The sequence below is a fragment of the Schistocerca cancellata genome, unplaced genomic scaffold, assembly GCF_023864275.1.
Source record: "Schistocerca cancellata isolate TAMUIC-IGC-003103 unplaced genomic scaffold, iqSchCanc2.1 HiC_scaffold_411, whole genome shotgun sequence".
In the NCBI taxonomy this organism is placed as follows: domain Eukaryota; kingdom Metazoa; phylum Arthropoda; class Insecta; order Orthoptera; family Acrididae; genus Schistocerca; species Schistocerca cancellata.
Window position 1 is genome coordinate 330814 of NW_026046428.1, and position 24992 is coordinate 355805.

General features: G+C 53.9%; 46 non-coding genes across 46 annotated transcripts; 37 read left to right on the forward strand and 9 right to left on the reverse strand.

Moving 5' to 3' along the window:
• Positions 1 to 141: 141 nt before the first annotated feature.
• On the forward strand, positions 142 to 214 carry Trnak-uuu (transfer RNA lysine (anticodon UUU)). The gene has a single exon. It is a non-coding gene; the product is annotated as a tRNA-Lys (tRNA).
• Positions 215 to 353: 139 nt separating this feature from the next.
• Positions 354 to 435, forward strand: Trnas-aga (transfer RNA serine (anticodon AGA)). Its single transcript has one exon. It is a non-coding gene; the product is annotated as a tRNA-Ser (tRNA).
• Positions 436 to 711: 276 nt separating this feature from the next.
• Positions 712 to 783, reverse strand: Trnag-ucc (transfer RNA glycine (anticodon UCC)). The gene has a single exon. It is a non-coding gene; the product is annotated as a tRNA-Gly (tRNA).
• Positions 784 to 1598: 815 nt separating this feature from the next.
• Trnam-cau (transfer RNA methionine (anticodon CAU)) lies at positions 1599 to 1671 on the forward strand. The gene has a single exon. It is a non-coding gene; the product is annotated as a tRNA-Met (tRNA).
• A 322-nt stretch (positions 1672 to 1993) lies between these two features.
• Positions 1994 to 2065, forward strand: Trnae-uuc (transfer RNA glutamic acid (anticodon UUC)). The gene has a single exon. It is a non-coding gene; the product is annotated as a tRNA-Glu (tRNA).
• Positions 2066 to 2361: 296 nt separating this feature from the next.
• Positions 2362 to 2434, forward strand: Trnak-uuu (transfer RNA lysine (anticodon UUU)). Its single transcript has one exon. It is a non-coding gene; the product is annotated as a tRNA-Lys (tRNA).
• Positions 2435 to 2573: 139 nt separating this feature from the next.
• Positions 2574 to 2655, forward strand: Trnas-aga (transfer RNA serine (anticodon AGA)). Its single transcript has one exon. It is a non-coding gene; the product is annotated as a tRNA-Ser (tRNA).
• Positions 2656 to 2931: 276 nt separating this feature from the next.
• Trnag-ucc (transfer RNA glycine (anticodon UCC)) lies at positions 2932 to 3003 on the reverse strand. The gene has a single exon. It is a non-coding gene; the product is annotated as a tRNA-Gly (tRNA).
• An 815-nt stretch (positions 3004 to 3818) lies between these two features.
• Positions 3819 to 3891, forward strand: Trnam-cau (transfer RNA methionine (anticodon CAU)). The gene has a single exon. It is a non-coding gene; the product is annotated as a tRNA-Met (tRNA).
• A 322-nt stretch (positions 3892 to 4213) lies between these two features.
• Positions 4214 to 4285, forward strand: Trnae-uuc (transfer RNA glutamic acid (anticodon UUC)). The gene has a single exon. It is a non-coding gene; the product is annotated as a tRNA-Glu (tRNA).
• A 296-nt stretch (positions 4286 to 4581) lies between these two features.
• Positions 4582 to 4654, forward strand: Trnak-uuu (transfer RNA lysine (anticodon UUU)). The gene has a single exon. It is a non-coding gene; the product is annotated as a tRNA-Lys (tRNA).
• A 139-nt stretch (positions 4655 to 4793) lies between these two features.
• Positions 4794 to 4875, forward strand: Trnas-aga (transfer RNA serine (anticodon AGA)). Its single transcript has one exon. It is a non-coding gene; the product is annotated as a tRNA-Ser (tRNA).
• Positions 4876 to 5151: 276 nt separating this feature from the next.
• On the reverse strand, positions 5152 to 5223 carry Trnag-ucc (transfer RNA glycine (anticodon UCC)). Its single transcript has one exon. It is a non-coding gene; the product is annotated as a tRNA-Gly (tRNA).
• An 815-nt stretch (positions 5224 to 6038) lies between these two features.
• Positions 6039 to 6111, forward strand: Trnam-cau (transfer RNA methionine (anticodon CAU)). Its single transcript has one exon. It is a non-coding gene; the product is annotated as a tRNA-Met (tRNA).
• A 322-nt stretch (positions 6112 to 6433) lies between these two features.
• Positions 6434 to 6505, forward strand: Trnae-uuc (transfer RNA glutamic acid (anticodon UUC)). The gene has a single exon. It is a non-coding gene; the product is annotated as a tRNA-Glu (tRNA).
• A 296-nt stretch (positions 6506 to 6801) lies between these two features.
• On the forward strand, positions 6802 to 6874 carry Trnak-uuu (transfer RNA lysine (anticodon UUU)). Its single transcript has one exon. It is a non-coding gene; the product is annotated as a tRNA-Lys (tRNA).
• Positions 6875 to 7013: 139 nt separating this feature from the next.
• Positions 7014 to 7095, forward strand: Trnas-aga (transfer RNA serine (anticodon AGA)). Its single transcript has one exon. It is a non-coding gene; the product is annotated as a tRNA-Ser (tRNA).
• A 276-nt stretch (positions 7096 to 7371) lies between these two features.
• Positions 7372 to 7443, reverse strand: Trnag-ucc (transfer RNA glycine (anticodon UCC)). The gene has a single exon. It is a non-coding gene; the product is annotated as a tRNA-Gly (tRNA).
• Positions 7444 to 8258: 815 nt separating this feature from the next.
• Positions 8259 to 8331, forward strand: Trnam-cau (transfer RNA methionine (anticodon CAU)). Its single transcript has one exon. It is a non-coding gene; the product is annotated as a tRNA-Met (tRNA).
• Positions 8332 to 8653: 322 nt separating this feature from the next.
• Positions 8654 to 8725, forward strand: Trnae-uuc (transfer RNA glutamic acid (anticodon UUC)). Its single transcript has one exon. It is a non-coding gene; the product is annotated as a tRNA-Glu (tRNA).
• A 296-nt stretch (positions 8726 to 9021) lies between these two features.
• Positions 9022 to 9094, forward strand: Trnak-uuu (transfer RNA lysine (anticodon UUU)). Its single transcript has one exon. It is a non-coding gene; the product is annotated as a tRNA-Lys (tRNA).
• Positions 9095 to 9233: 139 nt separating this feature from the next.
• On the forward strand, positions 9234 to 9315 carry Trnas-aga (transfer RNA serine (anticodon AGA)). The gene has a single exon. It is a non-coding gene; the product is annotated as a tRNA-Ser (tRNA).
• A 276-nt stretch (positions 9316 to 9591) lies between these two features.
• Trnag-ucc (transfer RNA glycine (anticodon UCC)) lies at positions 9592 to 9663 on the reverse strand. Its single transcript has one exon. It is a non-coding gene; the product is annotated as a tRNA-Gly (tRNA).
• An 815-nt stretch (positions 9664 to 10478) lies between these two features.
• On the forward strand, positions 10479 to 10551 carry Trnam-cau (transfer RNA methionine (anticodon CAU)). The gene has a single exon. It is a non-coding gene; the product is annotated as a tRNA-Met (tRNA).
• Positions 10552 to 10873: 322 nt separating this feature from the next.
• On the forward strand, positions 10874 to 10945 carry Trnae-uuc (transfer RNA glutamic acid (anticodon UUC)). Its single transcript has one exon. It is a non-coding gene; the product is annotated as a tRNA-Glu (tRNA).
• Positions 10946 to 11241: 296 nt separating this feature from the next.
• Trnak-uuu (transfer RNA lysine (anticodon UUU)) lies at positions 11242 to 11314 on the forward strand. Its single transcript has one exon. It is a non-coding gene; the product is annotated as a tRNA-Lys (tRNA).
• A 139-nt stretch (positions 11315 to 11453) lies between these two features.
• Trnas-aga (transfer RNA serine (anticodon AGA)) lies at positions 11454 to 11535 on the forward strand. The gene has a single exon. It is a non-coding gene; the product is annotated as a tRNA-Ser (tRNA).
• Positions 11536 to 11811: 276 nt separating this feature from the next.
• Trnag-ucc (transfer RNA glycine (anticodon UCC)) lies at positions 11812 to 11883 on the reverse strand. Its single transcript has one exon. It is a non-coding gene; the product is annotated as a tRNA-Gly (tRNA).
• An 815-nt stretch (positions 11884 to 12698) lies between these two features.
• Trnam-cau (transfer RNA methionine (anticodon CAU)) lies at positions 12699 to 12771 on the forward strand. The gene has a single exon. It is a non-coding gene; the product is annotated as a tRNA-Met (tRNA).
• A 322-nt stretch (positions 12772 to 13093) lies between these two features.
• On the forward strand, positions 13094 to 13165 carry Trnae-uuc (transfer RNA glutamic acid (anticodon UUC)). Its single transcript has one exon. It is a non-coding gene; the product is annotated as a tRNA-Glu (tRNA).
• Positions 13166 to 13461: 296 nt separating this feature from the next.
• Positions 13462 to 13534, forward strand: Trnak-uuu (transfer RNA lysine (anticodon UUU)). The gene has a single exon. It is a non-coding gene; the product is annotated as a tRNA-Lys (tRNA).
• A 139-nt stretch (positions 13535 to 13673) lies between these two features.
• Trnas-aga (transfer RNA serine (anticodon AGA)) lies at positions 13674 to 13755 on the forward strand. The gene has a single exon. It is a non-coding gene; the product is annotated as a tRNA-Ser (tRNA).
• A 276-nt stretch (positions 13756 to 14031) lies between these two features.
• Trnag-ucc (transfer RNA glycine (anticodon UCC)) lies at positions 14032 to 14103 on the reverse strand. Its single transcript has one exon. It is a non-coding gene; the product is annotated as a tRNA-Gly (tRNA).
• An 815-nt stretch (positions 14104 to 14918) lies between these two features.
• Trnam-cau (transfer RNA methionine (anticodon CAU)) lies at positions 14919 to 14991 on the forward strand. Its single transcript has one exon. It is a non-coding gene; the product is annotated as a tRNA-Met (tRNA).
• Positions 14992 to 15313: 322 nt separating this feature from the next.
• Trnae-uuc (transfer RNA glutamic acid (anticodon UUC)) lies at positions 15314 to 15385 on the forward strand. Its single transcript has one exon. It is a non-coding gene; the product is annotated as a tRNA-Glu (tRNA).
• Positions 15386 to 15681: 296 nt separating this feature from the next.
• Positions 15682 to 15754, forward strand: Trnak-uuu (transfer RNA lysine (anticodon UUU)). Its single transcript has one exon. It is a non-coding gene; the product is annotated as a tRNA-Lys (tRNA).
• A 139-nt stretch (positions 15755 to 15893) lies between these two features.
• On the forward strand, positions 15894 to 15975 carry Trnas-aga (transfer RNA serine (anticodon AGA)). The gene has a single exon. It is a non-coding gene; the product is annotated as a tRNA-Ser (tRNA).
• Positions 15976 to 16251: 276 nt separating this feature from the next.
• On the reverse strand, positions 16252 to 16323 carry Trnag-ucc (transfer RNA glycine (anticodon UCC)). Its single transcript has one exon. It is a non-coding gene; the product is annotated as a tRNA-Gly (tRNA).
• An 815-nt stretch (positions 16324 to 17138) lies between these two features.
• Positions 17139 to 17211, forward strand: Trnam-cau (transfer RNA methionine (anticodon CAU)). Its single transcript has one exon. It is a non-coding gene; the product is annotated as a tRNA-Met (tRNA).
• A 322-nt stretch (positions 17212 to 17533) lies between these two features.
• On the forward strand, positions 17534 to 17605 carry Trnae-uuc (transfer RNA glutamic acid (anticodon UUC)). The gene has a single exon. It is a non-coding gene; the product is annotated as a tRNA-Glu (tRNA).
• A 296-nt stretch (positions 17606 to 17901) lies between these two features.
• Trnak-uuu (transfer RNA lysine (anticodon UUU)) lies at positions 17902 to 17974 on the forward strand. The gene has a single exon. It is a non-coding gene; the product is annotated as a tRNA-Lys (tRNA).
• Positions 17975 to 18113: 139 nt separating this feature from the next.
• Positions 18114 to 18195, forward strand: Trnas-aga (transfer RNA serine (anticodon AGA)). Its single transcript has one exon. It is a non-coding gene; the product is annotated as a tRNA-Ser (tRNA).
• A 276-nt stretch (positions 18196 to 18471) lies between these two features.
• Positions 18472 to 18543, reverse strand: Trnag-ucc (transfer RNA glycine (anticodon UCC)). The gene has a single exon. It is a non-coding gene; the product is annotated as a tRNA-Gly (tRNA).
• Positions 18544 to 19358: 815 nt separating this feature from the next.
• On the forward strand, positions 19359 to 19431 carry Trnam-cau (transfer RNA methionine (anticodon CAU)). Its single transcript has one exon. It is a non-coding gene; the product is annotated as a tRNA-Met (tRNA).
• A 322-nt stretch (positions 19432 to 19753) lies between these two features.
• Trnae-uuc (transfer RNA glutamic acid (anticodon UUC)) lies at positions 19754 to 19825 on the forward strand. Its single transcript has one exon. It is a non-coding gene; the product is annotated as a tRNA-Glu (tRNA).
• A 296-nt stretch (positions 19826 to 20121) lies between these two features.
• Positions 20122 to 20194, forward strand: Trnak-uuu (transfer RNA lysine (anticodon UUU)). Its single transcript has one exon. It is a non-coding gene; the product is annotated as a tRNA-Lys (tRNA).
• Positions 20195 to 24992: the final 4798 nt, after the last annotated feature.

Sequence of the window (24992 nt, forward strand, 5' to 3'; positions counted from 1 at the left end):
GCTGTTGGGGTGCTACCAGCGTCAGTGGGAAGTCGGTGAAGTCGCCAGTTGCGCCAGAAGCCAGCAATTACCGTAGTACGCCTACACACGCGTTCCAGTTATTCACATTGCTTGCAGTCGCTCCATGCACAACAAGCGTGAGCCCGGATAGCTCAGTCGGTAGAGCATTAGGCTTTTAACCTAAGTGTCCAGGGTTCGAATCCCTGTTCGGGCGAAGATTTTAACGCTTCCGTAATGGCTCGTCTCGTAGCGCTGGTAGCCCTGCCGTAATCAGTGCACCGAGTTCGTTTCCTGTCAACATTCTGCGCAGACCGGTTGCATTTTTCACGATTCGAGGGAAGCTTTAGCTACGAGCAGTCGTGGCCGAGTGGTTAAGGCGTCTGACTAGAAATCAGATTCCCTGTGGGAGCGTAGGTTCGAGTCCTACCGACTGCGTCGGTTTTTTTATTTTTTGTTTCAGAAGAGAGAGCAGAAAATTTCGCAGTTTGCCTGTCGTTTTGGTACCTCGCTACACCTCACCTCTCACAGTCGTTTATAGCGCCTGTCCTTTTGATAAGGGCGAATTCCAAGCGTCAGCTTTCGCGCCAGCCGAGCAAAGTCGGGACAAGTCGGGACATACTACAGGATGGCCTGCGTGGAGCGACGACGGAAAGAAAACGTTAATTCAACAGCACGTGGCTCACATACTCATACGCATAGATTTGCGCCCGTTGCGGTGGCCGGGAATCGAACGCGGCTCAACTGCTCGGAAGGCAACTATGCTCACCATTACACTACCACCGCACAGCCGCTGCTCGCAACGCCGCGCTGTGTCGGCTTCCCGCCCGCCGGCAGTGGCCCACGGTGATAGTAGCTGTAGACGCTTTACGAGGTAGGAGGGTGCATTCGGGCAGCGCCTCCACGCACGCTGCGTCTTTGGGCAAGGCTCGTCGCCGCGGCCGCAACGTTACTCACACAATAGTGACGAGCGGTCGCTTTGAGGCAGTGTAGTGGGGGACTCCGCGTGTGTAGCACTTTTTTCGGTTGTATCCGACGTCGCTGGGTGGCAATCCCACTTTCCCTGCAGACAGCTGCTCGGGAATATGCTCGGGAAGCACGGACGTCATCGGACGTCCGCCCCCAACAAATGCAACTAACAAAATGAGAACAACAACTAAAAAAGTGGTAGGTTGTTCGACTACCACGCGGGCGGCCCGGCTTCGATTCCCGGCCGATGCATCGTTTTGCTGTTCTCGCTATAGTGCTGCCGCGCCGATTGCTCGCTTGAGGTGCGCCAGCCTCAGGAATGTATAGCAGGATTCGCTGTGAGAAGAACCAAACATGCAGCACGCAAGAGACCCTACTTGGACGGCCGCGTGCTGTTACTGAACTCCAGCGTCGGCCTGGCCCTACAGGCCGCTGTGTTCAGGTGCCGCAAGGGCGATGTACTGTAACCTCAGGCAGTGCTGCTTTCCGTCGTTAAAAAAGCTGCGGCAGCAGTTTACTCTAGCAAGTCGGGAAAGCACGCGTAGCGACACAACAGATTCCTGAGAAAGCGCAAACTGTCTATCTCTAATATGTGAGACTTACCAAGATTCCTGGGATGATGGTTGCAACGAGCCTCGGTAGCGCAGTAGGTAGCGCGTAAGTCTCATAATCTTAAGGTCGTGAGTTCGATCCTCACCCGGGGCATTTAATTTGCTGTACATCACGGCTGAATTAACGGCGTTGCTATTGCTAGCGAACGAACTTAATTGTCGTTTGTTATCCACAAGGAGTCCACGCCTCAGCGTCACAATGTTTACTTCCAATTATGGCAAGGTACAACTTTGATCATTCTCCTCCCCTGTTATGAGTGAAATATGATGCAAACAGCAATGAATAGACAGTTTCGAGCTGTGCGCCATGCCAGTCTGCACGCGCAAAAATGCTCGCAAACAGAGAACAACACTGAGTCCGGATTGAGCACGAAATGCGAGAAGAGAGGGAGTAAATCTCACGTTTCTCGAGCAAATCCGGTGTGGTCTAGTGGCTAGGATACCTGGCTTTCACCCAGGAGGCCCGGGTTCGATTCCCGGTACCGGAAGGGAAGTTTTTGCGCACACGACCCTCCATCTTTTGGCCTTCCAACCTTCGTTTGTCGCCCTCCTTCCGGAGCTTCAACCGAACGTAATCGGGGGAAGCAGGCACAGGATGCAATTACTGTCAGCACCGGGATAAAGGGAGAAGAGGCACTGGTCCGCTGTTGGGGTGCTACCAGCGTCAGTGGGAAGTCGGTGAAGTCGCCAGTTGCGCCAGAAGCCAGCAATTACCGTAGTACGCCTACACACGCGTTCCAGTTATTCACATTGCTTGCAGTCGCTCCATGCACAACAAGCGTGAGCCCGGATAGCTCAGTCGGTAGAGCATTAGGCTTTTAACCTAAGTGTCCAGGGTTCGAATCCCTGTTCGGGCGAAGATTTTAACGCTTCCGTAATGGCTCGTCTCGTAGCGCTGGTAGCCCTGCCGTAATCAGTGCACCGAGTTCGTTTCCTGTCAACATTCTGCGCAGACCGGTTGCATTTTTCACGATTCGAGGGAAGCTTTAGCTACGAGCAGTCGTGGCCGAGTGGTTAAGGCGTCTGACTAGAAATCAGATTCCCTGTGGGAGCGTAGGTTCGAGTCCTACCGACTGCGTCGGTTTTTTTATTTTTTGTTTCAGAAGAGAGAGCAGAAAATTTCGCAGTTTGCCTGTCGTTTTGGTACCTCGCTACACCTCACCTCTCACAGTCGTTTATAGCGCCTGTCCTTTTGATAAGGGCGAATTCCAAGCGTCAGCTTTCGCGTCAGCCGAGCAAAGTCGGGACAAGTCGGGACATACTACAGGATGGCCTGCGTGGAGCGACGACGGAAAGAAAACGTTAATTCAACAGCACGTGGCTCACATACTCATACGCATAGATTTGCGCCCGTTGCGGTGGCCGGGAATCGAACGCGGCTCAACTGCTCGGAAGGCAACTATGCTCACCATTACACTACCACCGCACAGCCGCTGCTCGCAACGCCGCGCTGTGTCGGCTTCCCGCCCGCCGGCAGTGGCCCACGGTGATAGTAGCTGTAGACGCTTTACGAGGTAGGAGGGTGCATTCGGGCAGCGCCTCCACGCACGCTGCGTCTTTGGGCAAGGCTCGTCGCCGCGGCCGCAACGTTACTCACACAATAGTGACGAGCGGTCGCTTTGAGGCAGTGTAGTGGGGGACTCCGCGTGTGTAGCACTTTTTTCGGTTGTATCCGACGTCGCTGGGTGGCAATCCCACTTTCCCTGCAGACAGCTGCTCGGGAATATGCTCGGGAAGCACGGACGTCATCGGACGTCCGCCCCCAACAAATGCAACTAACAAAATGAGAACAACAACTAAAAAAGTGGTAGGTTGTTCGACTACCACGCGGGCGGCCCGGCTTCGATTCCCGGCCGATGCATCGTTTTGCTGTTCTCGCTATAGTGCTGCCGCGCCGATTGCTCGCTTGAGGTGCGCCAGCCTCAGGAATGTATAGCAGGATTCGCTGTGAGAAGAACCAAACATGCAGCACGCAAGAGACCCTACTTGGACGGCCGCGTGCTGTTACTGAACTCCAGCGTCGGCCTGGCCCTACAGGCCGCTGTGTTCAGGTGCCGCAAGGGCGATGTACTGTAACCTCAGGCAGTGCTGCTTTCCGTCGTTAAAAAAGCTGCGGCAGCAGTTTACTCTAGCAAGTCGGGAAAGCACGCGTAGCGACACAACAGATTCCTGAGAAAGCGCAAACTGTCTATCTCTAATATGTGAGACTTACCAAGATTCCTGGGATGATGGTTGCAACGAGCCTCGGTAGCGCAGTAGGTAGCGCGTAAGTCTCATAATCTTAAGGTCGTGAGTTCGATCCTCACCCGGGGCATTTAATTTGCTGTACATCACGGCTGAATTAACGGCGTTGCTATTGCTAGCGAACGAACTTAATTGTCGTTTGTTATCCACAAGGAGTCCACGCCTCAGCGTCACAATGTTTACTTCCAATTATGGCAAGGTACAACTTTGATCATTCTCCTCCCCTGTTATGAGTGAAATATGATGCAAACAGCAATGAATAGACAGTTTCGAGCTGTGCGCCATGCCAGTCTGCACGCGCAAAAATGCTCGCAAACAGAGAACAACACTGAGTCCGGATTGAGCACGAAATGCGAGAAGAGAGGGAGTAAATCTCACGTTTCTCGAGCAAATCCGGTGTGGTCTAGTGGCTAGGATACCTGGCTTTCACCCAGGAGGCCCGGGTTCGATTCCCGGTACCGGAAGGGAAGTTTTTGCGCACACGACCCTCCATCTTTTGGCCTTCCAACCTTCGTTTGTCGCCCTCCTTCCGGAGCTTCAACCGAACGTAATCGGGGGAAGCAGGCACAGGATGCAATTACTGTCAGCACCGGGATAAAGGGAGAAGAGGCACTGGTCCGCTGTTGGGGTGCTACCAGCGTCAATGGGAAGTCGGTGAAGTCGCCAGTTGCGCCAGAAGCCAGCAATTACCGTAGTACGCCTACACACGCGTTCCAGTTATTCACATTGCTTGCAGTCGCTCCATGCACAACAAGCGTGAGCCCGGATAGCTCAGTCGGTAGAGCATTAGGCTTTTAACCTAAGTGTCCAGGGTTCGAATCCCTGTTCGGGCGAAGATTTTAACGCTTCCGTAATGGCTCGTCTCGTAGCGCTGGTAGCCCTGCCGTAATCAGTGCACCGAGTTCGTTTCCTGTCAACATTCTGCGCAGACCGGTTGCATTTTTCACGATTCGAGGGAAGCTTTAGCTACGAGCAGTCGTGGCCGAGTGGTTAAGGCGTCTGACTAGAAATCAGATTCCCTGTGGGAGCGTAGGTTCGAGTCCTACCGACTGCGTCGGTTTTTTTATTTTTTGTTTCAGAAGAGAGAGCAGAAAATTTCGCAGTTTGCCTGTCGTTTTGGTACCTCGCTACACCTCACCTCTCACAGTCGTTTATAGCGCCTGTCCTTTTGATAAGGGCGAATTCCAAGCGTCAGCTTTCGCGTCAGCCGAGCAAAGTCGGGACAAGTCGGGACATACTACAGGATGGCCTGCGTGGAGCGACGACGGAAAGAAAACGTTAATTCAACAGCACGTGGCTCACATACTCATACGCATAGATTTGCGCCCGTTGCGGTGGCCGGGAATCGAACGCGGCTCAACTGCTCGGAAGGCAACTATGCTCACCATTACACTACCACCGCACAGCCGCTGCTCGCAACGCCGCGCTGTGTCGGCTTCCCGCCCGCCGGCAGTGGCCCACGGTGATAGTAGCTGTAGACGCTTTACGAGGTAGGAGGGTGCATTCGGGCAGCGCCTCCACGCACGCTGCGTCTTTGGGCAAGGCTCGTCGCCGCGGCCGCAACGTTACTCACACAATAGTGACGAGCGGTCGCTTTGAGGCAGTGTAGTGGGGGACTCCGCGTGTGTAGCACTTTTTTCGGTTGTATCCGACGTCGCTGGGTGGCAATCCCACTTTCCCTGCAGACAGCTGCTCGGGAATATGCTCGGGAAGCACGGACGTCATCGGACGTCCGCCCCCAACAAATGCAACTAACAAAATGAGAACAACAACTAAAAAAGTGGTAGGTTGTTCGACTACCACGCGGGCGGCCCGGCTTCGATTCCCGGCCGATGCATCGTTTTGCTGTTCTCGCTATAGTGCTGCCGCGCCGATTGCTCGCTTGAGGTGCGCCAGCCTCAGGAATGTATAGCAGGATTCGCTGTGAGAAGAACCAAACATGCAGCACGCAAGAGACCCTACTTGGACGGCCGCGTGCTGTTACTGAACTCCAGCGTCGGCCTGGCCCTACAGGCCGCTGTGTTCAGGTGCCGCAAGGGCGATGTACTGTAACCTCAGGCAGTGCTGCTTTCCGTCGTTAAAAAAGCTGCGGCAGCAGTTTACTCTAGCAAGTCGGGAAAGCACGCGTAGCGACACAACAGATTCCTGAGAAAGCGCAAACTGTCTATCTCTAATATGTGAGACTTACCAAGATTCCTGGGATGATGGTTGCAACGAGCCTCGGTAGCGCAGTAGGTAGCGCGTAAGTCTCATAATCTTAAGGTCGTGAGTTCGATCCTCACCCGGGGCATTTAATTTGCTGTACATCACGGCTGAATTAACGGCGTTGCTATTGCTAGCGAACGAACTTAATTGTCGTTTGTTATCCACAAGGAGTCCACGCCTCAGCGTCACAATGTTTACTTCCAATTATGGCAAGGTACAACTTTGATCATTCTCCTCCCCTGTTATGAGTGAAATATGATGCAAACAGCAATGAATAGACAGTTTCGAGCTGTGCGCCATGCCAGTCTGCACGCGCAAAAATGCTCGCAAACAGAGAACAACACTGAGTCCGGATTGAGCACGAAATGCGAGAAGAGAGGGAGTAAATCTCACGTTTCTCGAGCAAATCCGGTGTGGTCTAGTGGCTAGGATACCTGGCTTTCACCCAGGAGGCCCGGGTTCGATTCCCGGTACCGGAAGGGAAGTTTTTGCGCACACGACCCTCCATCTTTTGGCCTTCCAACCTTCGTTTGTCGCCCTCCTTCCGGAGCTTCAACCGAACGTAATCGGGGGAAGCAGGCACAGGATGCAATTACTGTCAGCACCGGGATAAAGGGAGAAGAGGCACTGGTCCGCTGTTGGGGTGCTACCAGCGTCAGTGGGAAGTCGGTGAAGTCGCCAGTTGCGCCAGAAGCCAGCAATTACCGTAGTACGCCTACACACGCGTTCCAGTTATTCACATTGCTTGCAGTCGCTCCATGCACAACAAGCGTGAGCCCGGATAGCTCAGTCGGTAGAGCATTAGGCTTTTAACCTAAGTGTCCAGGGTTCGAATCCCTGTTCGGGCGAAGATTTTAACGCTTCCGTAATGGCTCGTCTCGTAGCGCTGGTAGCCCTGCCGTAATCAGTGCACCGAGTTCGTTTCCTGTCAACATTCTGCGCAGACCGGTTTCATTTTTCACGATTCGAGGGAAGCTTTAGCTACGAGCAGTCGTGGCCGAGTGGTTAAGGCGTCTGACTAGAAATCAGATTCCCTGTGGGAGCGTAGGTTCGAGTCCTACCGACTGCGTCGGTTTTTTTATTTTTTGTTTCAGAAGAGAGAGCAGAAAATTTCGCAGTTTGCCTGTCGTTTTGGTACCTCGCTACACCTCACCTCTCACAGTCGTTTATAGCGCCTGTCCTTTTGATAAGGGCGAATTCCAAGCGTCAGCTTTCGCGTCAGCCGAGCAAAGTCGGGACAAGTCGGGACATACTACAGGATGGCCTGCGTGGAGCGACGACGGAAAGAAAACGTTAATTCAACAGCACGTGGCTCACATACTCATACGCATAGATTTGCGCCCGTTGCGGTGGCCGGGAATCGAACGCGGCTCAACTGCTCGGAAGGCAACTATGCTCACCATTACACTACCACCGCACAGCCGCTGCTCGCAACGCCGCGCTGTGTCGGCTTCCCGCCCGCCGGCAGTGGCCCACGGTGATAGTAGCTGTAGACGCTTTACGAGGTAGGAGGGTGCATTCGGGCAGCGCCTCCACGCACGCTGCGTCTTTGGGCAAGGCTCGTCGCCGCGGCCGCAACGTTACTCACACAATAGTGACGAGCGGTCGCTTTGAGGCAGTGTAGTGGGGGACTCCGCGTGTGTAGCACTTTTTTCGGTTGTATCCGACGTCGCTGGGTGGCAATCCCACTTTCCCTGCAGACAGCTGCTCGGGAATATGCTCGGGAAGCACGGACGTCATCGGACGTCCGCCCCCAACAAATGCAACTAACAAAATGAGAACAACAACTAAAAAAGTGGTAGGTTGTTCGACTACCACGCGGGCGGCCCGGCTTCGATTCCCGGCCGATGCATCGTTTTGCTGTTCTCGCTATAGTGCTGCCGCGCCGATTGCTCGCTTGAGGTGCGCCAGCCTCAGGAATGTATAGCAGGATTCGCTGTGAGAAGAACCAAACATGCAGCACGCAAGAGACCCTACTTGGACGGCCGCGTGCTGTTACTGAACTCCAGCGTCGGCCTGGCCCTACAGGCCGCTGTGTTCAGGTGCCGCAAGGGCGATGTACTGTAACCTCAGGCAGTGCTGCTTTCCGTCGTTAAAAAAGCTGCGGCAGCAGTTTACTCTAGCAAGTCGGGAAAGCACGCGTAGCGACACAACAGATTCCTGAGAAAGCGCAAACTGTCTATCTCTAATATGTGAGACTTACCAAGATTCCTGGGATGATGGTTGCAACGAGCCTCGGTAGCGCAGTAGGTAGCGCGTAAGTCTCATAATCTTAAGGTCGTGAGTTCGATCCTCACCCGGGGCATTTAATTTGCTGTACATCACGGCTGAATTAACGGCGTTGCTATTGCTAGCGAACGAACTTAATTGTCGTTTGTTATCCACAAGGAGTCCACGCCTCAGCGTCACAATGTTTACTTCCAATTATGGCAAGGTACAACTTTGATCATTCTCCTCCCCTGTTATGAGTGAAATATGATGCAAACAGCAATGAATAGACAGTTTCGAGCTGTGCGCCATGCCAGTCTGCACGCGCAAAAATGCTCGCAAACAGAGAACAACACTGAGTCCGGATTGAGCACGAAATGCGAGAAGAGAGGGAGTAAATCTCACGTTTCTCGAGCAAATCCGGTGTGGTCTAGTGGCTAGGATACCTGGCTTTCACCCAGGAGGCCCGGGTTCGATTCCCGGTACCGGAAGGGAAGTTTTTGCGCACACGACCCTCCATCTTTTGGCCTTCCAACCTTCGTTTGTCGCCCTCCTTCCGGAGCTTCAACCGAACGTAATCGGGGGAAGCAGGCACAGGATGCAATTACTGTCAGCACCGGGATAAAGGGAGAAGAGGCACTGGTCCGCTGTTGGGGTGCTACCAGCGTCAATGGGAAGTCGGTGAAGTCGCCAGTTGCGCCAGAAGCCAGCAATTACCGTAGTACGCCTACACACGCGTTCCAGTTATTCACATTGCTTGCAGTCGCTCCATGCACAACAAGCGTGAGCCCGGATAGCTCAGTCGGTAGAGCATTAGGCTTTTAACCTAAGTGTCCAGGGTTCGAATCCCTGTTCGGGCGAAGATTTTAACGCTTCCGTAATGGCTCGTCTCGTAGCGCTGGTAGCCCTGCCGTAATCAGTGCACCGAGTTCGTTTCCTGTCAACATTCTGCGCAGACCGGTTGCATTTTTCACGATTCGAGGGAAGCTTTAGCTACGAGCAGTCGTGGCCGAGTGGTTAAGGCGTCTGACTAGAAATCAGATTCCCTGTGGGAGCGTAGGTTCGAGTCCTACCGACTGCGTCGGTTTTTTTATTTTTTGTTTCAGAAGAGAGAGCAGAAAATTTCGCAGTTTGCCTGTCGTTTTGGTACCTCGCTACACCTCACCTCTCACAGTCGTTTATAGCGCCTGTCCTTTTGATAAGGGCGAATTCCAAGCGTCAGCTTTCGCGTCAGCCGAGCAAAGTCGGGACAAGTCGGGACATACTACAGGATGGCCTGCGTGGAGCGACGACGGAAAGAAAACGTTAATTCAACAGCACGTGGCTCACATACTCATACGCATAGATTTGCGCCCGTTGCGGTGGCCGGGAATCGAACGCGGCTCAACTGCTCGGAAGGCAACTATGCTCACCATTACACTACCACCGCACAGCCGCTGCTCGCAACGCCGCGCTGTGTCGGCTTCCCGCCCGCCGGCAGTGGCCCACGGTGATAGTAGCTGTAGACGCTTTACGAGGTAGGAGGGTGCATTCGGGCAGCGCCTCCACGCACGCTGCGTCTTTGGGCAAGGCTCGTCGCCGCGGCCGCAACGTTACTCACACAATAGTGACGAGCGGTCGCTTTGAGGCAGTGTAGTGGGGGACTCCGCGTGTGTAGCACTTTTTTCGGTTGTATCCGACGTCGCTGGGTGGCAATCCCACTTTCCCTGCAGACAGCTGCTCGGGAATATGCTCGGGAAGCACGGACGTCATCGGACGTCCGCCCCCAACAAATGCAACTAACAAAATGAGAACAACAACTAAAAAAGTGGTAGGTTGTTCGACTACCACGCGGGCGGCCCGGCTTCGATTCCCGGCCGATGCATCGTTTTGCTGTTCTCGCTATAGTGCTGCCGCGCCGATTGCTCGCTTGAGGTGCGCCAGCCTCAGGAATGTATAGCAGGATTCGCTGTGAGAAGAACCAAACATGCAGCACGCAAGAGACCCTACTTGGACGGCCGCGTGCTGTTACTGAACTCCAGCGTCGGCCTGGCCCTACAGGCCGCTGTGTTCAGGTGCCGCAAGGGCGATGTACTGTAACCTCAGGCAGTGCTGCTTTCCGTCGTTAAAAAAGCTGCGGCAGCAGTTTACTCTAGCAAGTCGGGAAAGCACGCGTAGCGACACAACAGATTCCTGAGAAAGCGCAAACTGTCTATCTCTAATATGTGAGACTTACCAAGATTCCTGGGATGATGGTTGCAACGAGCCTCGGTAGCGCAGTAGGTAGCGCGTAAGTCTCATAATCTTAAGGTCGTGAGTTCGATCCTCACCCGGGGCATTTAATTTGCTGTACATCACGGCTGAATTAACGGCGTTGCTATTGCTAGCGAACGAACTTAATTGTCGTTTGTTATCCACAAGGAGTCCACGCCTCAGCGTCACAATGTTTACTTCCAATTATGGCAAGGTACAACTTTGATCATTCTCCTCCCCTGTTATGAGTGAAATATGATGCAAACAGCAATGAATAGACAGTTTCGAGCTGTGCGCCATGCCAGTCTGCACGCGCAAAAATGCTCGCAAACAGAGAACAACACTGAGTCCGGATTGAGCACGAAATGCGAGAAGAGAGGGAGTAAATCTCACGTTTCTCGAGCAAATCCGGTGTGGTCTAGTGGCTAGGATACCTGGCTTTCACCCAGGAGGCCCGGGTTCGATTCCCGGTACCGGAAGGGAAGTTTTTGCGCACACGACCCTCCATCTTTTGGCCTTCCAACCTTCGTTTGTCGCCCTCCTTCCGGAGCTTCAACCGAACGTAATCGGGGGAAGCAGGCACAGGATGCAATTACTGTCAGCACCGGGATAAAGGGAGAAGAGGCACTGGTCCGCTGTTGGGGTGCTACCAGCGTCAATGGGAAGTCGGTGAAGTCGCCAGTTGCGCCAGAAGCCAGCAATTACCGTAGTACGCCTACACACGCGTTCCAGTTATTCACATTGCTTGCAGTCGCTCCATGCACAACAAGCGTGAGCCCGGATAGCTCAGTCGGTAGAGCATTAGGCTTTTAACCTAAGTGTCCAGGGTTCGAATCCCTGTTCGGGCGAAGATTTTAACGCTTCCGTAATGGCTCGTCTCGTAGCGCTGGTAGCCCTGCCGTAATCAGTGCACCGAGTTCGTTTCCTGTCAACATTCTGCGCAGACCGGTTGCATTTTTCACGATTCGAGGGAAGCTTTAGCTACGAGCAGTCGTGGCCGAGTGGTTAAGGCGTCTGACTAGAAATCAGATTCCCTGTGGGAGCGTAGGTTCGAGTCCTACCGACTGCGTCGGTTTTTTTATTTTTTGTTTCAGAAGAGAGAGCAGAAAATTTCGCAGTTTGCCTGTCGTTTTGGTACCTCGCTACACCTCACCTCTCACAGTCGTTTATAGCGCCTGTCCTTTTGATAAGGGCGAATTCCAAGCGTCAGCTTTCGCGTCAGCCGAGCAAAGTCGGGACAAGTCGGGACATACTACAGGATGGCCTGCGTGGAGCGACGACGGAAAGAAAACGTTAATTCAACAGCACGTGGCTCACATACTCATACGCATAGATTTGCGCCCGTTGCGGTGGCCGGGAATCGAACGCGGCTCAACTGCTCGGAAGGCAACTATGCTCACCATTACACTACCACCGCACAGCCGCTGCTCGCAACGCCGCGCTGTGTCGGCTTCCCGCCCGCCGGCAGTGGCCCACGGTGATAGTAGCTGTAGACGCTTTACGAGGTAGGAGGGTGCATTCGGGCAGCGCCTCCACGCACGCTGCGTCTTTGGGCAAGGCTCGTCGCCGCGGCCGCAACGTTACTCACACAATAGTGACGAGCGGTCGCTTTGAGGCAGTGTAGTGGGGGACTCCGCGTGTGTAGCACTTTTTTCGGTTGTATCCGACGTCGCTGGGTGGCAATCCCACTTTCCCTGCAGACAGCTGCTCGGGAATATGCTCGGGAAGCACGGACGTCATCGGACGTCCGCCCCCAACAAATGCAACTAACAAAATGAGAACAACAACTAAAAAAGTGGTAGGTTGTTCGACTACCACGCGGGCGGCCCGGCTTCGATTCCCGGCCGATGCATCGTTTTGCTGTTCTCGCTATAGTGCTGCCGCGCCGATTGCTCGCTTGAGGTGCGCCAGCCTCAGGAATGTATAGCAGGATTCGCTGTGAGAAGAACCAAACATGCAGCACGCAAGAGACCCTACTTGGACGGCCGCGTGCTGTTACTGAACTCCAGCGTCGGCCTGGCCCTACAGGCCGCTGTGTTCAGGTGCCGCAAGGGCGATGTACTGTAACCTCAGGCAGTGCTGCTTTCCGTCGTTAAAAAAGCTGCGGCAGCAGTTTACTCTAGCAAGTCGGGAAAGCACGCGTAGCGACACAACAGATTCCTGAGAAAGCGCAAACTGTCTATCTCTAATATGTGAGACTTACCAAGATTCCTGGGATGATGGTTGCAACGAGCCTCGGTAGCGCAGTAGGTAGCGCGTAAGTCTCATAATCTTAAGGTCGTGAGTTCGATCCTCACCCGGGGCATTTAATTTGCTGTACATCACGGCTGAATTAACGGCGTTGCTATTGCTAGCGAACGAACTTAATTGTCGTTTGTTATCCACAAGGAGTCCACGCCTCAGCGTCACAATGTTTACTTCCAATTATGGCAAGGTACAACTTTGATCATTCTCCTCCCCTGTTATGAGTGAAATATGATGCAAACAGCAATGAATAGACAGTTTCGAGCTGTGCGCCATGCCAGTCTGCACGCGCAAAAATGCTCGCAAACAGAGAACAACACTGAGTCCGGATTGAGCACGAAATGCGAGAAGAGAGGGAGTAAATCTCACGTTTCTCGAGCAAATCCGGTGTGGTCTAGTGGCTAGGATACCTGGCTTTCACCCAGGAGGCCCGGGTTCGATTCCCGGTACCGGAAGGGAAGTTTTTGCGCACACGACCCTCCATCTTTTGGCCTTCCAACCTTCGTTTGTCGCCCTCCTTCCGGAGCTTCAACCGAACGTAATCGGGGGAAGCAGGCACAGGATGCAATTACTGTCAGCACCGGGATAAAGGGAGAAGAGGCACTGGTCCGCTGTTGGGGTGCTACCAGCGTCAATGGGAAGTCGGTGAAGTCGCCAGTTGCGCCAGAAGCCAGCAATTACCGTAGTACGCCTACACACGCGTTCCAGTTATTCACATTGCTTGCAGTCGCTCCATGCACAACAAGCGTGAGCCCGGATAGCTCAGTCGGTAGAGCATTAGGCTTTTAACCTAAGTGTCCAGGGTTCGAATCCCTGTTCGGGCGAAGATTTTAACGCTTCCGTAATGGCTCGTCTCGTAGCGCTGGTAGCCCTGCCGTAATCAGTGCACCGAGTTCGTTTCCTGTCAACATTCTGCGCAGACCGGTTGCATTTTTCACGATTCGAGGGAAGCTTTAGCTACGAGCAGTCGTGGCCGAGTGGTTAAGGCGTCTGACTAGAAATCAGATTCCCTGTGGGAGCGTAGGTTCGAGTCCTACCGACTGCGTCGGTTTTTTTATTTTTTGTTTCAGAAGAGAGAGCAGAAAATTTCGCAGTTTGCCTGTCGTTTTGGTACCTCGCTACACCTCACCTCTCACAGTCGTTTATAGCGCCTGTCCTTTTGATAAGGGCGAATTCCAAGCGTCAGCTTTCGCGTCAGCCGAGCAAAGTCGGGACAAGTCGGGACATACTACAGGATGGCCTGCGTGGAGCGACGACGGAAAGAAAACGTTAATTCAACAGCACGTGGCTCACATACTCATACGCATAGATTTGCGCCCGTTGCGGTGGCCGGGAATCGAACGCGGCTCAACTGCTCGGAAGGCAACTATGCTCACCATTACACTACCACCGCACAGCCGCTGCTCGCAACGCCGCGCTGTGTCGGCTTCCCGCCCGCCGGCAGTGGCCCACGGTGATAGTAGCTGTAGACGCTTTACGAGGTAGGAGGGTGCATTCGGGCAGCGCCTCCACGCACGCTGCGTCTTTGGGCAAGGCTCGTCGCCGCGGCCGCAACGTTACTCACACAATAGTGACGAGCGGTCGCTTTGAGGCAGTGTAGTGGGGGACTCCGCGTGTGTAGCACTTTTTTCGGTTGTATCCGACGTCGCTGGGTGGCAATCCCACTTTCCCTGCAGACAGCTGCTCGGGAATATGCTCGGGAAGCACGGACGTCATCGGACGTCCGCCCCCAACAAATGCAACTAACAAAATGAGAACAACAACTAAAAAAGTGGTAGGTTGTTCGACTACCACGCGGGCGGCCCGGCTTCGATTCCCGGCCGATGCATCGTTTTGCTGTTCTCGCTATAGTGCTGCCGCGCCGATTGCTCGCTTGAGGTGCGCCAGCCTCAGGAATGTATAGCAGGATTCGCTGTGAGAAGAACCAAACATGCAGCACGCAAGAGACCCTACTTGGACGGCCGCGTGCTGTTACTGAACTCCAGCGTCGGCCTGGCCCTACAGGCCGCTGTGTTCAGGTGCCGCAAGGGCGATGTACTGTAACCTCAGGCAGTGCTGCTTTCCGTCGTTAAAAAAGCTGCGGCAGCAGTTTACTCTAGCAAGTCGGGAAAGCACGCGTAGCGACACAACAGATTCCTGAGAAAGCGCAAACTGTCTATCTCTAATATGTGAGACTTACCAAGATTCCTGGGATGATGGTTGCAACGAGCCTCGGTAGCGCAGTAGGTAGCGCGTAAGTCTCATAATCTTAAGGTCGTGAGTTCGATCCTCACCCGGGGCATTTAATTTGCTGTACATCACGGCTGAATTAACGGCGTTGCTATTGCTAGCGAACGAACTTAATTGTCGTTTGTTATCCACAAGGAGTCCACGCCTCAGCGTCACAATGTTTACTTCCAATTATGGCAAGGTACAACTTTGATCATTCTCCTCCCCTGTTATGAGTGAAATATGATGCAAACAGCAATGAATAGACAGTTTCGAGCTGTGCGCCATGCCAGTCTGCACGCGCAAAAATGCTCGCAAACAGAGAACAAAACTGAGTCCGGATTGAGCACGAAATGCGAGAAGAGAGGGAGTAAATCTCACGTTTCTCGAGCAAATCCGGTGTGGTCTAGTGGCTAGGATACCTGGCTTTCACCCAGGAGGCCCGGGTTCGATTCCCGGTACCGGAAGGGAAGTTTTTGCGCACACGACCCTCCATCTTTTGGCCTTCCAACCTTCGTTTGTCGCCCTCCTTCCGGAGCTTCAACCGAACGTAATCGGGGGAAGCAGGCACAGGATGCAATTACTGTCAGCACCGGGATAAAGGGAGAAGAGGCACTGGTCCGCTGTTGGGGTGCTACCAGCGTCAGTGGGAAGTCGGTGAAGTCGCCAGTTGCGCCAGAAGCCAGCAATTACCGTAGTACGCCTACACACGCGTTCCAGTTATTCACATTGCTTGCAGTCGCTCCATGCACAACAAGCGTGAGCCCGGATAGCTCAGTCGGTAGAGCATTAGGCTTTTAACCTAAGTGTCCAGGGTTCGAATCCCTGTTCGGGCGAAGATTTTAACGCTTCCGTAATGGCTCGTCTCGTAGCGCTGGTAGCCCTGCCGTAATCAGTGCACCGAGTTCGTTTCCTGTCAACATTCTGCGCAGACCGGTTACATTTTTCACGATTCGAGGGAAGCTTTAGCTACGAGCAGTCGTGGCCGAGTGGTTAAGGCGTCTGACTAGAAATCAGATTCCCTGTGGGAGCGTAGGTTCGAGTCCTACCGACTGCGTCGGTTTTTTTATTTTTTGTTTCAGAAGAGAGAGCAGAAAATTTCGCAGTTTGCCTGTCGTTTTGGTACCTCGCTACACCTCACCTCTCACAGTCGTTTATAGCGCCTGTCCTTTTGATAAGGGCGAATTCCAAGCGTCAGCTTTCGCGTCAGCCGAGCAAAGTCGGGACAAGTCGGGACATACTACAGGATGGCCTGCGTGGAGCGACGACGGAAAGAAAACGTTAATTCAACAGCACGTGGCTCACATACTCATACGCATAGATTTGCGCCCGTTGCGGTGGCCGGGAATCGAACGCGGCTCAACTGCTCGGAAGGCAACTATGCTCACCATTACACTACCACCGCACAGCCGCTGCTCGCAACGCCGCGCTGTGTCGGCTTCCCGCCCGCCGGCAGTGGCCCACGGTGATAGTAGCTGTAGACGCTTTACGAGGTAGGAGGGTGCATTCGGGCAGCGCCTCCACGCACGCTGCGTCTTTGGGCAAGGCTCGTCGCCGCGGCCGCAACGTTACTCACACAATAGTGACGAGCGGTCGCTTTGAGGCAGTGTAGTGGGGGACTCCGCGTGTGTAGCACTTTTTTCGGTTGTATCCGACGTCGCTGGGTGGCAATCCCACTTTCCCTGCAGACAGCTGCTCGGGAATATGCTCGGGAAGCACGGACGTCATCGGACGTCCGCCCCCAACAAATGCAACTAACAAAATGAGAACAACAACTAAAAAAGTGGTAGGTTGTTCGACTACCACGCGGGCGGCCCGGCTTCGATTCCCGGCCGATGCATCGTTTTGCTGTTCTCGCTATAGTGCTGCCGCGCCGATTGCTCGCTTGAGGTGCGCCAGCCTCAGGAATGTATAGCAGGATTCGCTGTGAGAAGAACCAAACATGCAGCACGCAAGAGACCCTACTTGGACGGCCGCGTGCTGTTACTGAACTCCAGCGTCGGCCTGGCCCTACAGGCCGCTGTGTTCAGGTGCCGCAAGGGCGATGTACTGTAACCTCAGGCAGTGCTGCTTTCCGTCGTTAAAAAAGCTGCGGCAGCAGTTTACTCTAGCAAGTCGGGAAAGCACGCGTAGCGACACAACAGATTCCTGAGAAAGCGCAAACTGTCTATCTCTAATATGTGAGACTTACCAAGATTCCTGGGATGATGGTTGCAACGAGCATCGGTAGCGCAGTAGGTAGCGCGTAAGTCTCATAATCTTAAGGTCGTGAGTTCGATCCTCACCCGGGGCATTTAATTTGCTGTACATCACGGCTGAATTAACGGCGTTGCTATTGCTAGCGAACGAACTTAATTGTCGTTTGTTATCCACAAGGAGTCCACGCCTCAGCGTCACAATGTTTACTTCCAATTATGGCAAGGTACAACTTTGATCATTCTCCTCCCCTGTTATGAGTGAAATATGATGCAAACAGCAATGAATAGACAGTTTCGAGCTGTGCGCCATGCCAGTCTGCACGCGCAAAAATGCTCGCAAACAGAGAACAAAACTGAGTCCGGATTGAGCACGAAATGCGAGAAGAGAGGGAGTAAATCTCACGTTTCTCGAGCAAATCCGGTGTGGTCTAGTGGCTAGGATACCTGGCTTTCACCCAGGAGGCCCGGGTTCGATTCCCGGTACCGGAAGGGAAGTTTTTGCGCACACGACCCTCCATCTTTTGGCCTTCCAACCTTCGTTTGTCGCCCTCCTTCCGGAGCTTCAACCGAACGTAATCGGGGGAAGCAGGCACAGGATGCAATTACTGTCAGCACCGGGATAAAGGGAGAAGAGGCACTGGTCCGCTGTTGGGGTGCTACCAGCGTCAGTGGGAAGTCGGTGAAGTCGCCAGTTGCGCCAGAAGCCAGCAATTACCGTAGTACGCCTACACACGCGTTCCAGTTATTCACATTGCTTGCAGTCGCTCCATGCACAACAAGCGTGAGCCCGGATAGCTCAGTCGGTAGAGCATTAGGCTTTTAACCTAAGTGTCCAGGGTTCGAATCCCTGTTCGGGCGAAGATTTTAACGCTTCCGTAATGGCTCGTCTCGTAGCGCTGGTAGCCCTGCCGTAATCAGTGCACCGAGTTCGTTTCCTGTCAACATTCTGCGCAGACCGGTTGCATTTTTCACGATTCGAGGGAAGCTTTAGCTACGAGCAGTCGTGGCCGAGTGGTTAAGGCGTCTGACTAGAAATCAGATTCCCTGTGGGAGCGTAGGTTCGAGTCCTACCGACTGCGTCGGTTTTTTTATTTTTTGTTTCAGAAGAGAGAGCAGAAAATTTCGCAGTTTGCCTGTCGTTTTGGTACCTCGCTACACCTCACCTCTCACAGTCGTTTATAGCGCCTGTCCTTTTGATAAGGGCGAATTCCAAGCGTCAGCTTTCGCGTCAGCCGAGCAAAGTCGGGGCAAGTCGGGACATACTACAGGATGGCCTGCGTGGAGCGACGACGGAAAGAAAACGTTAATTCAACAGCACGTGGCTCACATACTCATACGCATAGATTTGCGCCCGTTGCGGTGGCCGGGAATCGAACGCGGCTCAACTGCTCGGAAGGCAACTATGCTCACCATTACACTACCACCGCACAGCCGCTGCTCGCAACGCCGCGCTGTGTCGGCTTCCCGCCCGCCGGCAGTGGCCCACGGTGATAGTAGCTGTAGACGCTTTACGAGGTAGGAGGGTGCATTCGGGCAGCGCCTCCACGCACGCTGCGTCTTTGGGCAAGGCTCGTCGCCGCGGCCGCAACGTTACTCACACAATAGTGACGAGCGGTCGCTTTGAGGCAGTGTAGTGGGGGACTCCGCGTGTGTAGCACTTTTTTCGGTTGTATCCGACGTCGCTGGGTGGCAATCCCACTTTCCCTGCAGACAGCTGCTCGGGAATATGCTCGGGAAGCACGGACGTCATCGGACGTCCGCCCCCAACAAATGCAACTAACAAAATGAGAACAACAACTAAAAAAGTGGTAGGTTGTTCGACTACCACGCGGGCGGCCCGGCTTCGATTCCCGGCCGATGCATCGTTTTGCTGTTCTCGCTATAGTGCTGCCGCGCCGATTGCTCGCTTGAGGTGCGCCAGCCTCAGGAATGTATAGCAGGATTCGCTGTGAGAAGAACCAAACATGCAGCACGCAAGAGACCCTACTTGGACGGCCGCGTGCTGTTACTGAACTCCAGCGTCGGCCTGGCCCTACAGGCCGCTGTGTTCAGGTGCCGCAAGGGCGATGTACTGTAACCTCAGGCAGTGCTGCTTTCCGTCGTTAAAAAAGCTGCGGCAGCAGTTTACTCTAGCAAGTCGGGAAAGCACGCGTAGCGACACAACAGATTCCTGAGAAAGCGCAAACTGTCTATCTCTAATATGTGAGACTTACCAAGATTCCTGGGATGATGGTTGCAACGAGCCTCGGTAGCGCAGTAGGTAGCGCGTAAGTCTCATAATCTTAAGGTCGTGAGTTCGATCCTCACCCGGGGCATTTAATTTGCTGTACATCACGGCTGAATTAACGGCGTTGCTATTGCTAGCGAACGAACTTAATTGTCGTTTGTTATCCACAAGGAGTCCACGCCTCAGCGTCACAATGTTTACTTCCAATTATGGCAAGGTACAACTTTGATCATTCTCCTCCCCTGTTATGAGTGAAATATGATGCAAACAGCAATGAATAGACAGTTTCGAGCTGTGCGCCATGCCAGTCTGCACGCGCAAAAATGCTCGCAAACAGAGAACAAAACTGAGTCCGGATTGAGCACGAAATGCGAGAAGAGAGGGAGTAAATCTCACGTTTCTCGAGCAAATCCGGTGTGGTCTAGTGGCTAGGATACCTGGCTTTCACCCAGGAGGCCCGGGTTCGATTCCCGGTACCGGAAGGGAAGTTTTTGCGCACACGACCCTCCATCTTTTGGCCTTCCAACCTTCGTTTGTCGCCCTCCTTCCGGAGCTTCAACCGAACGTAATCGGGGGAAGCAGGCACAGGATGCAATTACTGTCAGCACCGGGATAAAGGGAGAAGAGGCACTGGTCCGCTGTTGGGGTGCTACCAGCGTCAGTGGGAAGTCGGTGAAGTCGCCAGTTGCGCCAGAAGCCAGCAATTAGCGTAGTACGCCTACACACGCGTTCCAGTTATTCACATTGCTTGCAGTCGCTCCATGCACAACAAGCGTGAGCCCGGATAGCTCAGTCGGTAGAGCATTAGGCTTTTAACCTAAGTGTCCAGGGTTCGAATCCCTGTTCGGGCGAAGATTTTAACGCTTCCGTAATGGCTCGTCTCGTAGCGCTGGTAGCCCTGCCGTAATCAGTGCACCGAGTTCGTTTCCTGTCAACATTCTGCGCAGACCGGTTGCATTTTTCACGATTCGAGGGAAGCTTTAGCTACGAGCAGTCGTGGCCGAGTGGTTAAGGCGTCTGACTAGAAATCAGATTCCCTGTGGGAGCGTAGGTTCGAGTCCCGGTCGTGAGTTCGATCCTCACAGGAGGCACCAAAAAGAGACAGTCTGCCGCCGGCAGTGCTGCGAGGCGGTCACGCGCCAGAGCGCTGCGGGCGAGGCGCGCACGGTGTGTTTGTGTTTACTTCGGCCGCTGTAAGTGCCGTTTTCCTTCTAGACCACCATGGCGCACAACTATCGGAAGAAGACATTACGTTTCAACTTTTGTTCCGACTTCGCCCGACCCAAGGCCCTGGAGGTAGAACGATTTATACGCGATGAAGTTAAAATACCACCAACGGATCTAATTGGTATCCACTTGTCCATAGTTAGCAGTACCGTCTACGTCAAAATGATCAACGATGCGGCGTGCGACAAGGTGCTTCAAGTGGCAAAACGTGGACTGCGCTTCTGCCATTCCGACGGCAACGTCGGACCCGTTACCGTCGATCACGCAGGTCTCGGCACACGGACGATAAGGATCTTCGAACTGCCGTTCGAACTACCTGCAGACGTCGTCATCGAGGCGCTCCGTCCCTATGGCAACGTTCTGGAACATGTTGCCGAACGATGGGTCCAATTTCAGACCTATCCAGTTTTAAACGGAGTTAGACAGGTCCGCATCGAGTTGCAGAAACACGTGCCTTCCTATCTACGTATCGGAGGCTGCCGTGCCATTATAATGTACGACGGCCAACCTCGGACCTGTTCCGGTTGCGGGAAAGAAGGTCACCTACGGTCTGAATGCATTCAACGACGTGTCGCGCAGCTCCCGTTGTCGGAAGCGTCCGTCACACCCACGATGACCGCCCTACCGGTCACTTACGCAGCGGCTCTCGCCACGTCTACAGTTTCGTCCAGTCCGTCGCCCGGTCCTTCCGGTCGGCACGTCCCACCGTCCCAGTCACCAACGGACGGTGCAGACGTCCCACCTGATACCCTTGCTGCCGAACAGGCTCCCGCACCGGATGCTGAGGAGACCAGTACATCTTCACAACACCTGTTTGACAATTTCATTGTACCCACCGACGCCTTCGAACCAGGTCGACGCTCCTCCTTGCCGTCGTCCGACACTGAGGAACACGTGCGCAAACAACGCTCGCCACGTAGGCGCAAACGCCGTCGCCGTTCACCCACGGGCTCTCAAAGCATTGCCACCCGCGACGACGAAGACGACACCCAAGCAGCCGACATTTCCACGCAGAGGTCGGCGGACAACTTTCACGATGAACAAGACGTTTCGCAGGACGGGACCACTATGGAGGTCGCCACGCACAATGTAACGATCGGTGCGCCGGTTGAGACGCCTGTCTCCCCGCCGACAACTCCAGATCTCTCTCACCACGACGCAATTCCCATGGACATTGGACAGACCCACGGCACAGGAGCATGGGCCGACGACATTGAGGAAGGTACGCCCCCTCCTCCGGATGAGTTACCTCCGCCGGACGAGGCTGCCTGTTAACATCAAAAGCGAGGCATTGCAGCTGATGGGACGGGACTTCCGGTCGGTGCCCTCCTCTTACTTCCCTCGGTGATGGTAGATGCGCGTCCACCACCACTGAAACAAACATACCGGTTTGCCACACTGAACATCAACATGATCGGCACTGCACCCAAGCTGCAACTCCTATGTGACATGCTTCGGGCCTCCGACGTCGACGTCGCCCTTCTTCAGGAAGTACGCGTTGCCACACTACCACCAGTCTACGGCTACGACTCATACACGTCCACATGTGATCAATCAGGGCGTGGAGTGGCTTTCTACATACGCGAAGGAATCCCACTCACGGACACGACAATCCTTCCCTGTGGAAGAGGCATGGCTGTTACCATCTTCGACACGCGCGTCATCAATATCTACGCTCCGTCTGGCTCCACGAACCGTCGGCAGCGGTCCACTTTCTTCGGACATGACGTGGCGCCCCTGTTTTCTGGACGCTATGATCGCCTTATCATGGGAGGCGATTTCAACTGTGTCCTCCATCCGCAGGACCAAGTGCCTGGTTATTCGCCATGCCCGGCGCTGCTCACATTAATCGAAGATTTTCATCTAGTGGACGTTTGGGAGAAAATTCATGGCAATACCCCCGGTTTTACCCATTATACAGCACATTCTGCGAGCAGACTGGACCGGTTTTATGTCTCTGCTCACCTCGGCAATGAAGTCGCCCAAGCTGAACGATGGCCCCTTGCATTTTCGGACCATTGCGCCGTCATTTGCTCCCTGGCTCTGTCACCTCAATCGGTGTGGCGCAGCAGAGGTTACTGGAAGCTTAATACCTCCCTCCTTAATGATCCACACTGCCGACAATGTATTGCCACTACATGGGCGTCTTGCGAAAGACGCCTTCCGCAGTACACATCCACGTTCCATTGGTGGCTCAAATGTGCCAAACCTGCGATCAGAAAGGCCTTCATACAATGTGGCAAGGAAGCAGCAGCATGGCATCGAGACACCACAAATTTTCACTACGCCGTCCTCCGTGAGCTCGATGCGCTCCCTCCATCACCTGACACCCATAGGGAACGACAGCGTACTAAAGCTCGTCTCCTCTCTCTTCAACGTGCACGACTGCATGGTGTCGTGGTGCGTTCCCGACGACAAGACCTCCTCCACGACGAAACCCCATCCACAATCCATGCCGCATCCGACCATAGTCGTCGACGTCGGCTTTTCGTCCCCAACATCACGACCTCCGATGGTGTTCACCACACAACACAGGCGGCAGTCGTGTCCGCCTTTGCTGAACATTATCGCCAATTTTATGACGATGAACCGATGGCGACGCCCATTCCTGATGATCTCCGTCCTTCCCCTGCTCGGACCCTCACCGTAGCGGAGTCAACGTCCATGATGTCTGCAATCACCGCAGAAGAGGTGGTAGATGCGATCAACAAAGGGGCCAAGAACAAATCACCCGGACCAGATGGTCTCCCGGTGGAGTTTTACCGGGCGTTCACCACGTTAATGCTTCCTCGCTGGACGGAAATGATTCAGGAACTCTTTACTCCGTCCTTCCCAATTCCACCTGAATTCGTCACTGGCATTGTTCTACCTGTGCCTAAACCGAAGGGAGGGTCTCATGTCTCTGCATATCGCCCCCTTACACTACTGAATGCAGACTATAAAATCTATGCACGCCTCTTAGCAGCGCGCATACGCACCGTCTTACCTACGGTCCTTTCACCTGAGCAGACTGCACGTGGTTGTGGGGCCACCTTACAAACAGCCCTAGGGGAATGCCGTGACCTCATTGCACTGGCGTCGGTTTGTCGCCTTCGTGCAGCACTGGTATCCGTCGATTTCGCGAGTGCCTTTGATCGCGTTCGACACCCATTCCTCCTCATGGTGGCGACACGTATGGGGTTCCCATTGCCTTTTGTCGATGCCATTCGCCGGTTACTACTTCCCGCGGTCTCGATGGTACAAGTCAATGGGAGGCTTGTAGGACCGATTCCTATACGCCGCTCTGTGCGTCAAGGATGCCCTATGTCTACTCTACTATATGCCATTGCACTTGAGCCCCTCATCACTGGACTTACCTCTAGACTGCAGGGCCTCACTTTGCGTGACCACACCTTTTACTGTAGGGCTTATGCGGACGATCTCCTCTTTCTCACCTGCTCCTCCACGGAACTCAATGACGCCATCCAATGGATCCACCAGTATGGACGTCTTTCTGGTAGCATTCTTAATGTCCGTAAATCGACTATGATGTACATTGGGCGCGGCCTCCCGGCTATGGTGCCGACCCCACTCCAAGTCAGTGCCACCCTTCGTTACTTGGGTATCGAATTTACGAGCTCCACACACCGCACAGTGGCCCTGGCTTACCGGCGGCTTTTGCAGTCGATTCGGCACCATGTCCGCGGTCACGTGCACCGTAACTTAAACCAACTCCAACGTGTGTCCTATGTCAACATCTATGTCGCCCCTAAACTGGTACACGTCGCCCAGATCCTCCCAATACCGTTACTCCTTGGCCGCCGCATCCAATCAGCCTTTGGATATTTCGTGTCAGCAGGGGCACTTTTCAAAGTCCGCTACAACACTCTAACACTGCCTCCTGCAAAAGGTGGCCTCGGACTCATCAACGTGCGGGCACGCTCTTCTGCACTCTTTGTCCACACTCTGTTGCGGCACTGGCAGGGGCCGGTCCCGTCCTTAACACGCAGTCTCTTAGATATCCTCCGACCAGCTTCTCTCGATCCACCGATCAATGTGGCACCTATTTCTCCATTATTGTACTACGTCGCCAATTGTTTCATAGAACTCAGCTACGTTCGGGCCGATCTTCCAGTCACCCGTCCTCCCCGTACAAAAGATTATTATCGTTTGTTTATGCTGTCCAACCCTTGCGACCCCATGGTGCTACAGCATCCTGACATTAACTGGCGCACGGTTTGGGGGTGTGTGCATGCACCCTTTTTACCGTCGTCTGTGTCTGCACTCTGGTATGTTTTAGTCTATGGCAAATTCCCGACTAATAGTCGACTTTATCGCATAGGACTGGCCACCTCCCCACTCTGCCCTGACTGTCAGCTCGAAGACACCGACGAGCACCGTCTTACGTGCCCCCTGAAACAAAACGTATGGCTCCTCATCCAA